Source organism: Oreochromis aureus, linkage group 5, assembly GCF_013358895.1.
Source record: "Oreochromis aureus strain Israel breed Guangdong linkage group 5, ZZ_aureus, whole genome shotgun sequence".
NCBI lineage: Eukaryota > Metazoa > Chordata > Actinopteri > Cichliformes > Cichlidae > Oreochromis > Oreochromis aureus.
Window position 1 is genome coordinate 40,548,816 of NC_052946.1, and position 18,404 is coordinate 40,567,219.

At 43.4% G+C, this 18,404-nt stretch overlaps 1 protein-coding gene and 1 long non-coding RNA gene across 2 annotated transcripts in view; one reads left to right on the forward strand and one right to left on the reverse strand.

Annotated features, from left to right (window-relative positions):
* pcbp4 (poly(rC) binding protein 4) overlaps nucleotides 1-7,252 on the reverse strand; it is a 178,222-nt gene extending 170,970 nt beyond the window's left edge. The window contains exons 1-2 of the mRNA XM_039611948.1: nucleotides 7,170-7,252; nucleotides 6,826-6,939 (exon numbers count right to left, since the gene is read on the reverse strand). The gene's annotated coding sequence lies outside the window, so the exon portion shown is untranslated. The remainder of the gene's footprint in view (nucleotides 1-6,825; nucleotides 6,940-7,169) is intronic.
* Nucleotides 7,253-15,720: 8,468 nt separating this feature from the next.
* On the forward strand, nucleotides 15,721-17,759 carry LOC120440166. Its single transcript, XR_005613034.1, has 3 exons — nucleotides 15,721-15,774; nucleotides 17,405-17,534; nucleotides 17,614-17,759. It is a non-coding gene; the product is annotated as an uncharacterized LOC120440166 (long non-coding RNA).
* Nucleotides 17,760-18,404: the final 645 nt, after the last annotated feature.

Genomic DNA, 18,404 nt, shown 5'->3' on the forward strand with positions numbered 1-18,404 from the left:
TCTGTATCCGTACAGTCTAATCACTGCAACTAAAACAAACTGTGTGTGTGTCGCAACACGCTGTGGCTGCAACCCTTCCACACCATCCTTATCACAGCAGCCACTGGTGCATTCCTCGATGCTAACAACAACAGGCCACAGGCAGTGGACCCCCCCCCCGCTCTGTTTGTGTGCCCTATAAATAGCCCATTACTTTGAAATGCAAGTATGCTTCCTAAAATCTCCACCCCTCTCGCTCCGAGCGCGCTCCCTGGGACGCACACATGGGCGATGCTCACCCATCTACAGCAGAGTCCAGATTAAACTCCTTTTAAAGCTCAGCGAGGACGGAGCGGCAGCATCACTGGGCCGTTTGATGTGGCTGCTTGATATGCAGCCGGCAGTGTTTGGCTGACTGAGTGGGAGCACGCCGTGCACCGAGAGCGAGGCCGTTTTAACTCGAGTGCGCTGTACAGACGGGAAGCACAGCCAGCCGAAATCTGTCAAACTGGATTTCCTGTCACATTCGGCTAAAACCTGCAGCTTAACACCTCAACGCTAAAACATCATCAAGTTATTACGAGGCTCTTCATAATTAGTCTCGTTTTAAAACAATAAGCCACATTCTCCGGTTCCAGCTTTGCTTTTCACTCGTTCTCTGCTGAGTTCTGAACTGACGGTCGTACAGAAATGACTGAACACTTGGACTCTGACGGCGTTGCAGCGCAGCATTACACGCCGAGTCTAAGAAATGAGATGAGCTGACACTAATTCATATGAGGTGACACGATCAGAGGCAAAGCTGCTCTGGCGAGAGTTAAAAATATTCCAGCTTCAGTGAAAAACTCGCTTTGTGTGAATCCTGAAAACCCATCAGCTGAGATTCTCCTGACACCGCCAACCAGAGATGGACGACGAGCTCGTCGACTCCGATCGAGGGCAGCTGGGTCAGCAGCGCCGTTATGTAGGGATGTGAGAGATTGTTGGACTTTGTGGTAAATTCTTAAAGTATTCCAACTATCAGCTACACTCATCTTCATCCAGCTGACTGGTTTCCAGCAAAGTCGTGTAAGCTCTCCCTCACAATAGAGGTGAACGCAAAAATAGGTTTAGCATCCAGCGTCGATGAATGCTAACACACGCAGGTGGCTCGGTGTTCTAACAGAGTGTACAGGTAGGACTGGATCAGGTGACCCTGAATCCTCCCTTAGTTATGCTGCAATAGGTGTAGGCTGCTAGGGGATTCCCATGATGCATTGGGTGTTTCTTCTTCACTCACTATGTGTTAATAGACCTCTCTGCACTGAATCATACTTGTTATTAATCTCTGGGCGTTTATCAATATGCGTACTTGTGCGTACTTGCGTTCTCGTGTACTCGTGATACGTCATCAGTCGGAGACCAAGTACTGTTCCAATTGGCACGCATCAAGCCGAGAACGCGAAAAAGTCCCGGATGTGTTCTCGCTCCGCCCGTTTTATCGAGCATGCATCGGTGTGGACTTGGTACAGCTATATATCCCAGAATGCATTTCGTCCAAAACTCAACAGCGGACTCCCGCCACATCGTTTCAACCCCCGCTCGCGGACTTCTCACTACTCAGGTTAAAGAAACTCCAGCAGCTGTCTATAGTATTGAGTGTCCACTAGAATAGAAATAAAAGCGTTCTAACATCTCACCTGCTTGTTTTTATTAAGGTATGTACACGTATGTACATGTACACTATTTTTATTAATAGAGGTTTCACTACTGAGGTTAAAAATGATATATAAGTCACTTAGATCACTTCTAAATGTTAATGTTTGGTTTATTTCAGTGTTTTATTTGTTCCTGAGTAAACCGGTTTGGCTGTGATTAAAGTTAAGCTTCATAACATGTTACTCACAGTTAAATTAGGAGGGGACGGCAGTAAAAACTCCGGACCTGTGACATCATCACGTACGCAGGTGTTCCAATTGTACATATCGCGAGTCCGTGCTCGTGTTCTTGGCGGGTACGTACTCACCGAGAACGCGAGTACGTACTCGCGTACTTGGGCATTGATAAACGGCCTCTGTCTCTCTTCCACAGCATGTCTTTATCCTGCCTTCCTTCTCTCACCTCAACCAATCGTGGCAGATGGCCCCGCCCCTCCCCGAGCCTGGTTCTGCCGGAGGTTTCTTCCTGTTAAAAGGGAGTTTTTCCTTCCCACTGTCACCAAAGTGCTTGCTCATAGGGGGTCATATGATTGTTGGGTTTTTCTCTGTATGTATTACTGTAGGGTCTACCTTACAATATAAAATATATGTTGTTGTGATATTGTGTATAAATAAAACTGAATTGTGTTCAGACTGAGAGTAAAATTATGTTCTGGCCCATATTTCGGTTGTGTTTATGTCGCACAGCTAACGTCCACAATGTTCATTTTTCTGTGTTTTTATGTTTTGTAAAATTTAAAGCTTCTAGATAAACATGAAAAGAAAATCATTTAGTATTAATTTATCGACATTTATTTATTTTCTGTGTCCTTTCTTTGAATTATTGTCGTTTTGTGATGATGCAGATAAATAAATGTACAGCATGTTCATAAATAGTTAAAATTCTGATAAAGAGTTCAGTATGTTTACAAGTAATCGTCGACTGATCACAAACCACAGGGAGGACGGAGCTGCAAAGATCTGACCCGGTCACATGTCCACAGCCGAGAGGCTCACAGGACCAAGTTTCAGGGCCAAAGATAATAAATAAATCATGGAGAATCATCGTTGTGTGGCTGATGTTGGATCCTGCATCAGCGTTTTTGAACATTTCACAGTTGCAAAGCTTCCACCAACAACCAGCAGGTCTGCTCCGTCTTTCCAGAGCTCAAAGTCCTCCCATTCTCTGGGCTCATGTTGGGATTATTTTGCTTAAATTAAGTAAAAAAACAACAACTTTTTTAAAATTAATAACAACATATTCACGAGTTCAGACACAGACAGCATGCTCGACACAGAGTCACCACGCTGCCATCACGGTCATCATCAGTAAGCAGACATCCCGACACTGTTAGTTTCCACAAAAACAAAACGTGCATCCCGGGATCTGCAGGAGATTCCCCCGAGCTCGGCTTCATGGTTGATCCGCGGTCACGCCAGGAGCAGCCAACGGAAAACTGCATTTCCCGTTCGGGGTGGTGATGTCATCACCTGGAGCCTGACTGAGATCATTTAAAATCTCGATGCAAACGTCTCACATTTTTACTGCCTCATGTTAGAGTTTAGTTGAGTTTGTATGCATTTTAAAAAGGTCCATTCGTCCTTTGTAGATGAATAAATACTGTGGTTTGGTGCATTAGTGATGCCTCATATTTAAATATTCAAATGAAGATTTTTATAAAAAGCCTCTCGTTGGTGTTACTTTAGAGACTCGATGCTGAAAACAATTTACGAACATTTAAATGGAATAATTTACTCTGAGTGGTTTTCTTACATTTTTAATTTGAATCAAAAGATTTTGGGGTTTTTTCCAAAGAAAAGAAAAGATCTCAGACTTTTATTGAAATGACCGAGTGCTGATACGACACTTTTCTAGTGGGACTGACCACCCACAGTGCTGTGCGTAAAAATGAACTTCTAACCAAAGGATCTCTGGACTAATAGAGGGCATTTGTGTGTGTTTATAGTATCCATAAGACGTGATTTTTAATGCATTCAGTGTGAGGCAAACGGTAAAGTTGTACACGTATCATTTAAAACACAAACTCACATCACGCGAGATTTCAAAGCCAGATTTCTAAAAGCGACGCCAGCTGCCGTCCTTCGTCACGTCCGATGCACTGCACTAGTTTGTCGGCGCATCAGAGCTGATCTGACAACTTTTTAAGCCGTCTGTGGGCCATCTGCGAGTGTGCGATACCACGATCAGGCACGGCGGACTGAAAAGGCATCGCTCGACATCCTCGACTAATCCAGCAGAAAGCAGCAGTGAAGATAAAGCAGGCAGAAGACGGATGTTCTCACCGCAAACTGGCCTCATATTCTGTAAATGTGAAGGCCAGCAGACTGACACGAGTTCACCGCGCTGCTGTCACATCGCACAATAAAGCGGCTTTTAAAGAGTTCAATAAAAGCTATTTGTAAAGACAAAAAATAGACAGTTACTTCTGCTGACAGCAAAGAAATGGCTGCAAACCGCTGCGAAGCACGCCTGGAGTAAAGCCCACAGCAGCAGGCTGTCAGCTCTCAGCATCACTCACAATATTCAACGTTTTATCCTGAAAAAATACTCCATAATATTTATATTCATGTAATATTTTTACTGGAGGGTCATCGCCCACGTTTGCTGTGTGTCTGTTATTGTAACAGTCTGATGGGTCAGAGGTGATGCAGGATTCATGAGAGCAGTGTGCTCATTTGCATCAATTTCCAGAAAAGAAAACTGAAGTCGGATTTACATTTTGTCATTTTTTTCTTGGAGTCCAAAAGTTCCCAAAAGTATTTTTATTATCCTACATTAGAAAATTGAGCCACAAAGTTTTTGGGAATGTCGGAGCTGCAGATGGGCCTCTGAACGATCCACGAACAAACTCAAAACTAAACTAAACAAAAGAGAATCCAAATATGAGGAATAGAGATGAGACGTCTGCTGGATGAAAATGGCAGAGTCTCAGAGAGAAAAGTATATCTTTACATGCTTGTAGAATATACACATTTTTAAGGGAGGGGGATTTGTGCAGGACTCGATTTCAACATTGAGTCTCTGCAGCTTGAAACTGTAACTGTGAGACAACAACTACTCATTTTACTGGTTTCTGGAATATTTTAATGCGAAAATGATTAAATTGAATCCACACTAAGTGGCATAAACAGGGAGAGTGTGTATTCATTTTCATGAATCGTTATTTAATTTTTTACCTGTAATATCTCATTGCTTACGTCTTACTGGATATTTTGACTTTGTTTGGATTTTGAACAATACAACATAAATACATCAGACAGTCACTCAAATTTCAGTGAAGCAGCACGCAGCCTGCTTCTTATTGTTTCTACCTACAACTCAGGGTCGTAGCTGAGAGAATCGGACTGACCAGTAAATCAGCAGCTGAGAGGTGAGCCGAACAGTTGGCTCCTAAAACACGTCAGCGCTGTGGATAAAACATTAGGAGATCTCTCATGAAAAAGTTAAACCATCTACATTTTTCAGAAGTAGGATCTAAAGCCAAGCAAGCTGGTGTTCCTACAGAGGGCTTCCCAACCAATGAAACGTACCACAGCACCTCAACAGTCTCATACGAGGCCCAGTGAACAAAAACCAGCCCGTAAGAAGGTGAAAGTCATCGTGTTCCCAGGCGCCTTCGTCGTTGTCTTCGCTGTAGCCTGATCGTTGTTAGGCAGCAGGTGCTTTCATCCTGTCTTTTAATCAAGTGTTTGAGAGTTAATCAGCGCTCAGATGGTTTAATGGGCCCAGTTTATCCTGCAGGGTTTGTGAAGGTCGTGTACTGGGTCCAGTCACGAGAGCAGGAACAACAGCATCACATTAATAAACTGCTTGGTCAGTTTATGCCAAGCTTTTCTGCTTTGTTCTATTTACTTTTAATATTTCTGTGTAACCTAAACAGGCTTAAACAGTTAAACCTGCTTGGACTGTTGGTTTGTTGATTCTGAACATTTATTCATGACTGAAGTCGTTTTCCAAAACATTTTTTTTTTTTTTTTTTCCAAAAAGGGGGGAAAATGTTGCAGCTTCTCAAATGGTAACTCTTCTTAATTAATTTTTTAACCATCTGGACTGTTTTGGGGAATCTGTTCCACAGTTTTAGAAATATAATGAATATTATTGCTTTATACCTTGACTGTGACCTGCTTCTAAAGTGCTGACGGGAAAAACATGATCACGTCTCCCTCCTGTGAAGACGGGAGAGCAGACACTGCAAAAGGTGAATAATCACAGATCGAGCCCACAGATGCTGCCTCCTGTCGAGATGGATATTTGCATATTTCCCACTGAAATACATCCCAGATCACTCCGACTCTTTCTGCATGAGCTTACTTTCAGTTGAGGATTATAGCTCTCCAGTGAGGACACAACGAGATCAGACCATAGCAATTACTGAGCCACAGGCCCCCATAATGACACTAACACCCACACACTTCTGCACACACACACACACACACACACACACACACAGAAGCAGAAGGTAGAATGTGGTTTGAGCGTCTTGTCTCCAAACAAGGCTGCTGATGTAACAACTGAACATCTGTGAGCCTTGGAGCAGAAGCAGCCATATGCCACCCAAAATTCTGGAGGAGATGGTGGGGGTGTGGGTGTGAGTGCTGGTGTAAGTGTCTTCTATTAGAGGGGTCGATATGAGAGTGGGGTCAGAGGAGCCTCCGGGGGGCCCACCTCAGATTACTCCGGTGAAGAGCGGCCAATCATTTCTGCTCAATTCAAATCACACGCAAAAAATCCTGTATGAGCGCGACCCCGTCACCTCTGCAGGCGTGCACGGCGGCACGCGGACTGTCCAGCAGTGAGTCAAGTAAAGACGGGGGGGGGGGGGGTCTTTGGAGTGTCCCGCGGGGCGCGGATCCTGCGCTGATCGTTCCCAACAAACGGCTCGGAACCAAAGAGCCACCGAGCGCGCACAAGCAGTGTCTCACACACACACACACACACACACACACACACCGCTCAGTTCTGTGCAACTTAAAGTCAAACAGCCCGAACACAACACCAGAGCTCCCACCGGTAACCCACTTCACGCGGTCTGCGTCCGCACGAGAGCCCGGCGCTGTTTGGCGTGCGCGTGGCTCAGCAGCACGAAAACATTTTAAAGAAACGCTAAAAGCGAAACAAGATGAGGAAGGAAGGAAAGATTTCTCTTACCGTGCAGACGAGGAGGAAACGAAGGAGAAATTATAAATCCTTAGTTTGTGCCCGCATTGTCGGACGGAGGAGAAGGAGACGAGGAGGAGGATGAGGAGCAGGCTGCTGCTGCTGCTGTGAGGGAATAATCCGAATGTCAGTGACAATAAACCGGAGAGCAGAGGAAGAGGAGGAGGGGGCGCTACCACGTCCAATTAGAAACAGTGGGATTGATTGTTGCAGGAAATCAGGCAGTTAGTGTTCAGAGCAGTTCCACCCAGTCAGGATGGAACCGAGTCACTGAAGACTAAACACTGCCCCCCTTTTATATTTGACAGATAGAAATAAGGAGATGAGAAGCTAACCGTGAAGATGATCCCAGTGACCAAAGCAGGTCAGAGTTTTTATTCAGGCTTGCGCATGACGCACAGACTTCCTCCACTGTGCTGCTGAAGTCCACTCTGTGATGTGTGGAGCTGAGATTAGTGGGGCTGATTTCCATATTCAAAGCTGAAGCTGCTACACTCACCATCTGCCTCCAGCTGCTGCCATCTAGAGTCTGTAACAGGTCATTAAACCGGAGTAGAGAGGCCCACTGCTAATGCGGTGGGCCTTAGCAGTGAACTTACAGGACATTTAATGTTAGTTACATTTACAATTAAAATACAGTCAGTTAAATTTACTGTAAACTTACTGCAAAGAAAATATACAGAAACTCTAAAATACATTTACAATAATTGCTTGCAACAGACTGTCGACCTGTCCCGGATGTAGCCTGTACCTCGCCCTATGGTAGCGGGGATAGGCTCCACCCCCCCGCAGCCCTCATAAGGATAAGTGAAAGAGAACTGATGGATGGATGCTGTAAAATCCAGTTATAGCAACTTTTTGTAAATGCCGTTAATAGTTTTGCTTGAAGTTACAGTAAAGTTACTGCAAACACTTTTTCCAACAAATGACTGGCATCCATGATGATCCATGGTGCCTGTGTTCTCCCTGTGCCTGCATGGGTGCATGGCACACTGGCTTCATAGATGTGACAGTCTCAGATACACAGGTAACAAGTAAACCTAATTTTAAAGTTTTTTTCTTTGTTTTTTAATTAATGCAGTTTTTATGTCTAATTCATTATTGATTGTTGTGGCTCCTGCACCTTTTATTTAGACGAGGGCTTCAAAATAACTGCATGGAGATGTTTCAGTTATGCAGACAAATTGCAAGATGACTTGTTGACTTCTTTAAAGACCTGCAAACAGCACACATTTACACCAACTAGTAGAAGAAGCATCATGCTTGATACTGTTATTATTCAAAGGAGCATGAGAGTGTGCATTACAAAGCACATGTAAAATGTTCTCCTCTGCGTAACACACGTGATGGTCATGTGTGAAGGCTGTGGGTTTGGAGCTATGTGCAGATTAAGGTCAGTGCACCAGAACAGAATCAAGAAATGACCAGAATATAAATCTGATGAGTTTTAAAATGTTTTTTTTCTAATCATCCTTTGTCAAATCAACATCTGAGTCTGAATCCCAGACGAGCCCCCAAACTACAACAACAGGAAAGTGTTCCATGTGAAATATGAGTCAGTCAAAGTGGAATATTAAGTAAAAGAATATTTTTATTTAAAAACAAAAAAGATTCAAATGCTGATCAAACTAAATGTACAGGTGAAAGCAGCTGCTCACTAACAGCCCCTCACTGTCACATGGGCCCACTGGCACAGGACAGGTTTTGTTTCTTAGCTGCTATAATGACAGTGCTAACTTCCTGAGTGGTGCAATTCCTCCACTTATCTCTATTTGAGAAACGGGTGCAGCTCTTGACAGAGATGAACCGTGCACATAACCAGAAGCTCTGCATGTGGCTACACACAAACTTGAGGGTCTGAAAGCAAATGAGAAGCTTTATTAAAACCACCAGGAGATCAAACCAATTCCAGCCAGCGAATTCAGACCCAGACTCTTCATGCTGTGAGACAACAGGGCTGACCACTGGACCACAATGTCGCTAGTTTAATTTGTTAAATAATATTATGAAGCATCTCTATGAAATAATGGGCTCATTAGAGTCAGAGATGGGGATAAACTGGAGGATGTTCTCTGGCAGTCACAAATGATTGGTGGCGTCTCTTTGTTTCTCAGTCTGATGATTCCTGTGTTCATGATGTCTGCTTTCAGAAAGCTAAAATGGCAACTCGTGGTAACGCGTCATTTACATCCTTCTGTGTACCTGATAGCCTATTACTGTATGTCTGAATTACAGAGTAGATCTAAGAGGAAGAATAAACAGCTTGAGCTCCACAGAGCATCTGATGGCGGTCACAGATACAGGAACCCACCCACCAACCCACTTAGTCATGTGACAACAAACCATAAAATCTTCAAACAGAGCCGAGAGAGATGAGCGCCCACCTCCTGAACCCATAACTGATGTTGGAAATTGTCTCATATAAATGTCTTCTTCAAGGACTTCTCACCAGAATGACTGCATGTCATCAAAGTCTGCACAATCCAATGATACGTTTGAGCCCGCAGCTGAACGGGGAATCAATCCTTCGTCTCTGAGTTTTATTACCCTGTCATCATCTGTCCTTGACCCCCCCTCCTCCATCTGACCTTATTTCATATTTTCTGAGATCGTCTATCATTCATCTCCTGTCGGTCACAATTGAGCCTCACAGTAACCACAGTAACCAAACCCTCGGTGTCAGTGTTTGGATTGAGCGGTGATTCATTTATTTAACTCTTCATAACACAACAAGTCTTTTATATTTTGATCGTGAATGATAACACGATCAGGTAACGTTTCATCAGCAGCTTTTGTTTTCTGAACTGATGGATCTCTTCAGCTTTTTTCCAGCTATATGTTTCTAAGTTTGGGCTCTAGAGCAGCTTTGCATTATTCATATTGGGAAATAATCCTTTAATATCTTATCCAAGCCATATAGCCCTCAGTTCATCTTCTGTCTGAAAATAGCTATTTTGGCTCCTCCCCTTTTGAGGCTTCTATGCCTGAGATGACCATGGTAAGGCTATCCTCTCTCTATGACATCATATAAAGCCAAGAACAGGCTGAAACCTGAGCGGAGGATACTTACGGATGAGACAGGAAATGAGGAATAAGTCCTGTTTATCACACAAATACAGGAACACTCAGCAAAACATGAGTGAACTTAAGAGCGCACACAGAGTTAGTGCGCACTGATCAGGTCCACACAGAAGCTTCACTCACCCATCAGAGAGTGTGAAGAGTAGCCGTCCCTGCCTCCACCCAGTCAGCACTGACTGAGTGTGTGCAGCTAGTGTTGAAGCGGCTATATCAGGAGCCCTCGAGTGTGTGTGTGTGTGTGTGTGTGTGTGTGTGTGTGTGTGTGTGTGTGTGTGTGTGTGTGTATGTCTGTGTGTGAGGAGCAGTGACAAAGGGAACAAGCCTAACAAGGCATAAGTGGCTCAACAGGTATAGCACACACACACACACACACACACACACACACACACACACACGCACACACACACACACACACACACACACACACACACACACACACACACACACACACACACACACACACACAGGCATGTTCCTAATATAACTATGCTGATAACAGGTGGACGGGCCGCACTGCTGAAACATGAACTTTTGATTTGATCTTTTTGTGCAGAAATAATTCTGATCTTTTGATCTGCAGCTCACATATGAAGAGCAAAACACAGAAACAAAGGTGGGTGTACTCCACCTCTCCACCCGTGGCCTCAGGTGGGCTCCAGCCACGTTTCCTTGCTGAACTAAATCAAAATGATGCAAACCACAACAAAAAAATAATTTTGTTGGTTTTTCAAAGATCATTTAGATTTATTTTACAGGCAGCTGTTCTAATGCGGAGCCAAGTGTATTTACACAAGCTCAACTCCCAAAAAACTGCCAAACACAGGTGGTTAAAAAAAAGCTGTTTGGAAAGGAAAGACTGCCCTCTACAGGGAGAAGCTGGCACTGCAGCGTGAAAACCTCTGGGCTGTTCTGGGCTGAACTGTGGATCATCTCCAGCTTTGGCTCCATGCAGGAGTCTCCCACACCTGTTTGCATGGATGCACACACTCTGAGCTCCCTGCAACTTCACAACAGCTTCAAATGTTTTTATTCTGACTAAAAGGAGACATATTTCCATTCACCAGCTTATAAAAAAGCCCCACACTTTTACACATCCCATATTTTCTTCTAAATCTTAAATTTGACATCAGATTTCATATAAGAAATCAGGCCAGTGAAGAATGACCTCATGTCCAGAAGTGTTGGATTGACCTCGGGATTGACAAACCGTTTCCATCTCCACGGTGACAATCAGGCCGCTTAAACATTGTAGTCGAGAATACACTCGTTAACTCATACTCTTTGTGTTCCTCAGTTTGTCACTGGGACACCCGAGTGGAGTCTTTCTATTCGAAAGAACACTGACCTTCTCTTGGTGGTCCACTCTGGAAGTCATCAACCAGCCACAGCAGCTATGGTCTCTGCTGGCTTCTCCTCGCTCTGCTTGCCGCTCTCCACCTGCCCACATCCTGGACCTCGCCTACCAGCTCAGCAGCCCTTCCTCGCCTTGTTTCTCTGCAAGTAAAAGTAAGAATCTGACCTTAAAAACCATTGATCATTATCCTCTCCTGTTTGGAAACCTGGCTAACTTCCACTGTCTTCTCCGGGCTAAGGCTCCCTCTTCCCAGAATCACGTTTGCCCAAAACTTGCCACACTATCCATAAAACCTGCACACGCTCACAACAGGCTTCTGGATCAGTCTGCAGGACACCAAGCACAGCTTTTATTTGACTTAGGACTGAAGTTTAGAGACACTTTATATTATCCATTCAGTTTTATGAACATGACAAACATCTTCTGTCTTAAAAAGATGAAACAGCAGCTTCTCTGTGACAGCTGATGGGAATATCTGCCTAATTCAGTCAGGGACGTCTCCTCTGGCAGGCTGCTGATCGTGGATTCACCAGGATAAAAAGGTCCTCAAATGTCTGACAGCAAAATGAGCTCAGACCTCCTGTTTTTCATTTTAGAGGTTTCTTTTCTTTTTTTTAATAATTATTTGTAAGTTGACGATGAATTTTTTTTAAAGCAATGCAGACTACATGAGAGGCTGTCAGCAGGATACTCTGGTGCGTGCTGAACTGTTCTATCGAGGCTGATTTTGGAGTTTTCTTTCATGTGAATAAAAAGAGATGGACTGATGTTGAAAATGTGCAAATACCTGAATAATGTAAAGAAATGAAGAGTCTGATCTCAAACGTCTTGGAAGGATTCAGTAGGTTAAAGGTCCAATTTAATGAAAAGAAAGAACAAAACAAACAAACAAAAGAAGAACACGTGACTTTGTGTTTCTGGTGGAGTTAAAAAGGCTGAGATGTCCATATTCCGCCGGCAGAGGGCGCTCTTTCACCACCAAAAACGAACAGCTGTCTGTTTTCAGCAGGCACAGAGAGGAGGGGAGGCTGGGGTGAGGCGGGGGGTAAATAATCCAGTCAATACCTAAAACAGACGTGATCAGCGTGTGACGTGGGCGACTCTGTCCGGGCTTCACAGAAGAAACTCAGGTTTGCTCATGTTTGATGTTTCTGTGTGTCCGAAGACTTTTTGGTCATGCAACATAAATATAGTGTTACATTTTTACTGTGTTGGACTTACAGTACGAGTATTAATTCACAACAGAGAAATTAAAATAAAGATACCAGTGGCCTGATCAGAGGAGGAGCACAGCTTACAGACGCACCTTTGTCAGGTTTTCTTCCCGTTTTAAAGCTCAGGGATATTTTTATTTGGAAAGTTTGACCTTTTTTATTTCACAAATTAAAAAAAGGAGAAATGAATAAATAAAGCCGGCTTCATGCTGTCATAGCAAAATCTGATTAAAAGAAGAAAAAAATCAAATTCACTCTTTTCATACTTTGATGTCATTTGTTTTTTGTCCTTTCATATCTCTGCTGTGTGATTCTGTTTCTCTGATGATTTCATGTTTCCACCTCAGGGTGACTGTTTTATTGTTTTGTGTTTCTTGTTGGTTTGTTTGTTTGTTTGTTTTTTAAAGTTGAGAGGAAATGACATTAAAACAAAGTCTCTTGTATAGAAATATAACATTCAGTCATTTGCAGTAAAACAGGATCCCTGCAGCAGACGTCTTGTTTTAACATTTCTAAACTGTCCCCATAGTCGGGGGCCACTGAGGGTCGCTCCACAAGCCCCAGGGTGACTTTCTTGAAGTAGTTCATGATGGATTTTTAGTCTGCTTCAGATCTTTGGCCTGTTGCTGAGGGGACTTTCTTTTTTTTAATGGGGTGACACTGGAGGGAACCAAGAACCAGTCTGTTTGCTTCCAACACCAGTTTCCTGACTGACTTTGGGACATTCACAGTGACAGTTTGCTGATATTTAAAGGAACTCATTGATGATGATCCCGAGGCGGCTGAGCTGTGTTCCTCCAGGCTTTGGTGACTGTAACCAAAGAGATCAGCTTAAAACAGAACTGCTCTCCAAAAGCAGTGTGACAAATCCAGATGTTGGCGCACTTTGTTACCATCTCAGCATCGGTTTCTGATGTGTGGGCAGTATGCTGCCCAGTGGGGGAGAATAAAAACCAAGGTCTGATGAGTCGGTGGTTTTACAAACCACAGAACTTTTTTTGTTTTGAGGCGCTGTGTTGGTTAAGTTCAGGAAAAGATCACAGTTTGGAAAGAAAAGATAACATTTTAAGAATTTTCAGTTCTGCTAAGAAGAGTTTTTCCCAGGACTGCACAGAATCCTGAGAAAACTCATGTACAACCTTTTTACCTTCTTTGGAGCAGCCAGATTCGGCTGTCCAAGGTGTGGTCAGAGACTGAGGACACAAATAAAGCCAAGTTGAGTGGCAGTCCAAAAACAGGCAACAAGGTTTATAAGGCAAAAACAACAGGGACAGCCAGTAGGACAACACGTCAAAGAATGCTGGGGAGACGATGACAATAAATGCACGTGATAATGAGGGAAGAGAAAACAGGAGGCGAACACAGCTGAAACTAATCACTGAAAGTCGAACGAAGGGAAGTAAACTAGATACTAAACACGCTAGACACAGGTTACCAAAATAAAACAGGAAAGAACCAAACAAAGGTAATGTGGCGGGGTGTGGTTTGAGCCCAGCTGCAGACACAGGGTGGTGCAGTGGGTTAAGGGGGCAGTGCCAGGGCGAGGTCGGCCCACACAGCTGGAGGTCATCATTGGATCAGGCCTCCTCTTTGTTAGCAGCACACTGGGCCCAGAGTGGGGTGTGTGTGTGTGTGTGTGTGTGTGTGTGTGTGTGTGTGTGTGTGTGTGTGTGTGTGTGTGTGTGTGTGTGTGTGTGTGCATGTTTAGAGGACACAAATTTGGCATGCTACTATACTTGTGGGGACCAACAGTCACTTATGGGGACAAAATCCTGGTCCCCACATTTCTGAGGCATTTTTGAGGCTCAGGGTTAAAGACAGGGTATGGGTAGGTTTAGGCATTCATTTTTGATGGTAAAGGGGCTAGGACAAGCTTTAAGCCAATTAGATGTCCTCACCAAGATATAAAAACATTTGTGTGTGTGTGAAAATTTAATTTTTAGGTTAGATGTGAAAATTTATGATAAAGAAATCACAATTTTGCGAACTCCATGGTAAAAAACCCCCATTTTATTTTAAATTCTGACTTTAGGAGATGGAAAACAAATCTCACATTCAAACTTTCAGGATCAATAACTCATAAAAAGTTGTTTTCAGAACACCAGCAACACCTCATCCCAACCACGTTATCTGTTTTCAGACTGATTTTGGATAAAATGTTTAATTTGCTGAGCTTTTCACTACAGACATAATTTTGCACGTCACAGTCGCACACAGCGACATAAACAGTGCTTCAGCAGACAGTTGGGCGCCTCGCTCCGCTCAGCATGGACCGTTTCACTGTGTGGACTTTAACACTAAAAGTCAGTTTTCTGTTGCAGAATGGAAATCCAAGAACAGCATCCTGTTAGCGTTTGGTTCAGTCTCCCAAAACCGAGATAAATCTATAAAAGGCAAAGTCACAAAAGTCGGTGTTAAGACACAAAAAATCAAGCTATTGATTTGTCTGCAGATAAAACAAAGGAAATGTAGGGGCCTCGGAGGAACACATCACCTTCAGACAAAAACAAATAAGAAAAATGTCAAGATGTCAACAGGATGTGAGGGATGAATACAAACTCGAAGCGACAGCAGAGCACAACAAAGTGAAAAGCAATAGAACAAAAACACGTCTCTGAGAAAACCCGAGAAGCCTCTTTAATGAAGCTGACGATTCGATGTCAATAATGATGAGGTCCAAACACTTCAAAGTGGAGCTCCCCTTTGTCTGAATGAAGCAGGCTCTGGATGTGTTTCCTAACTTTATCACTCAGCTCCCAAAGCGGTCACACCGCAGGGATTTAAACTATTTACCCACAAATTACAGGAGCCAGGTGAATCAAATCCCTGCGCGAACCACCTCCCTGTCAGTCAGCCGAGCACAGCTGAAAGCAGAGAGTGATGTAAAGCAGCGGGAATTAAATCTGCTCCAATGTATTCATCGGTTTTTATTCTTCCCTTAGTCTGTTTCGAGAGTCCACTTCTGCATTACTTCAGCCGGTGAGGCGACTGTCGATCACGCTTGAAAGAAAAGCACTCGCCAGCTCGAGGGGGAAATGAGGCTTAGTGGGAGCGGTGGCCCTCGCCAGAATGAATGACACTCTTTAAGTATGCACATCCACTATGAGGTGCTTGGCTGAGAGCAACAAATGAATAAAAATAGAGATCCCACGCTCTGTGAGACTTACAGATGTAGGACAGTAAAATCCCACTCTTTACACGCCGTGCTCGGCTTTGCTTTCTGCTGCATCAGCGACGACAGGAAGCAATTAAAAGACGCTGCTCTCAGCACACACTTATCGAAATAAGCCGGTAAATAATTTATGGTATTTGTTGGTGTTTTGTGTGTTTGCTTTGACCTGCATGGTGTTAGTGGGTCGTTTTTAAAAGTCAAATGCTGCAAAAAAATCCAGATGAGTCTATGAGTGAATGTGAAAAATGTCCCATTTGAATCTTTATTTAAGCAGGTGAGTTAGTCACCAAAGAAGAGTGAGGATAGTTTTTTAGAAGTCTACCAATAAATCAGTCAGTGCCCAGAATAAGGCAACTTTCAGCTGACTGGTGGACGGCTGGTCTGTCTTTGACCGACCAGATTCTGAGTCATTCAAATCCTCCTGTGCTGCAGCTTGATCACAGACTGTAAATAAAAGATGGATATAGCCACAGTGATGTCACCAACTGGTTTCTGGACTCAGCATGTTGAAGCCTTGACATTTCTGCTTTGGATGCAGCTATGTTGGTGCTTTTTAGAACCAGGAGTGACCAGGTTTGGACGCTAGCTAATGCTAGCTCCATTAGCACACTGCTTAGATAGTTTGGGTCCACAGACAGACGTATGTACAAATAAAATCCTAGAATTTTACTCAGTAAAACTGGAGCACAGACTCACTGGGCCGTCTGCTTGTACAGTAACCTCACAGCAGCCATATTATTGGTCAGTTAATGTCATTAAAAAGGCTCGAACAGCAAAAACACGGTCCAAAGGTCCAGTTCAGTAAAGTGTAGCAGGCAGCTAGCAACTGTGAGCACCTGAGCACACCTGCCAATAAATGCAGACACACCCTAATAATGCATTTTCATTTAAATGAAATACATTTTGGAAGAAGGTGTAAACATGTTTATTTCTGCTGTAAAGTTAACAAGAGACTCACTGCTGGAGCCTCTGCTGCACGTTAGAGGAACTGACGTTAGATTTTGGCTTTTTAGAATTCACCTTTTGAAATTTCATTAAGGCTTAAAGTTTGCATTCTTACTGGCATGGTCACTTTGAGAGTGGACCCCTGAGCCGTGTTTGTGCTGTTGGAGGCTATCGGAACATTTTGAATGAATTTATCTGACCAATAATACGACTGCTGTGAGGTTACGGTGCTCACAGACCTACGAACAGAGTCTGAGCTCCAGATTTAGTGAGTGAGATTTGAGGATGATCTCAGGAATCATCAGTAACTCCAACTCACAGCATGTTTTGTAATAGAATAAAAAACATAGAAAAGTAACCACACAGCATCTGATAAGCAATGTTTAAGTGACCTGAAAAATAAAACCTGTGCTGAAAATCTGAAACGATCAAGTGAAGCAAAACCAAAAATGAGAAATAATAATAGAGACGACCTCATAGCTTCGTTTGTTTCAGCTGTAACGTTACAAGCATGAAGTGTCTCCATGAAGTTAGCGTCAAAGATTAAAAGTGATAATATCTAAATGTGTAATTAATTAAAGTATTTTATAGGTGATTTACGATCAGCCTTCATCTAAATAATTCAGCAAAATGTGACTGCTCAAAAAGATGAATTCCCCTCATACCCCGTTAACTCCTTATTTCCCCTTCAAAGATGAGAAGCTGATGGAAAGAGCTGCTTTCATGCTTTCTCATCGTGTTTACTTCCTACTAATCCTGTCAGCTCTGCACAGAGCAACACATGACACAGATTAACTCTTTCAGGATGTCCGCTGACTTAAAGGCCACAAATGGAAAGATTTACTCACTCGAGGCAAAACTCTTCCCCCTTCCCGTTGGCAGAAGGTGTCACCGCCGGATAATCACTCCAAACAGTTGTTTCTGGACGTATGAGGTCAGAACTTTAGCATTGTGAAAGTTTTTCACTGCATTTAAAACAAGCCATGTAATTGTTTCTGATGCTTATTGTGCAGCTCCTTGGGCTACAGGAAGTCTTCACATCCACGTCCAATCGCAGGAGTGCCTTGACAATTCTTGTCCTGCCTGCAAACATCCAATAACCTGAACCTCTAAATGAATTTCATGCAGTGTCCAGTGTGTTAAATGTGACCGTCGCATGGCTGCAGACGTCATCTCAGCATCACACGCTGCTTTTTAACAGAATTATGATAAACACTGAGTGACACGTGTCATAGTTTAAGAGGAATAAGCCTCTGAGCATGCATCAGGACATGACAGGTGTTTTTTTAGGTTCAGTCTCATATTGACTCTTTCATATGGAAAATCTTATAAAGAATGTGAGTCTAACCCTAAATTAATCACTGGAGACCTGGTGGATGTTTTAAGCTAAGAGAGGAAAAATGTAATCCTAATAAAATGACTTGTGTTACTGTTCTGCACGTCCTTGTTGTGTATTGGCATCATGCACTCTGATCATTTTTGCAAAGACTTTCTTTAAATGTTGGTGGTTGAATACTTTCATCACTCACTCATTCACAGTCAGCCTCTCGTTTTGAGATCTTCCTCTAAGAAAGCCCACCAACTCCCGTTTAGAAAGACCCGGCGATGTCAGCGGTACAACAATGAGCGGGGAGGCCGTTCTTTAGTCAGGACGACAGAGTTCAACCCCCCCTGGATTCAAGAAGTCCTCAAGGAGCTGACTCCTTTTCCTGCGGCCGATCAATACGAAATCACGAAACTCAGAGAGCGTGCAGAGCGAGGAAAGTGAGTCACCCTGAGAGTGGCTGCTTGTTAGAAACATCTC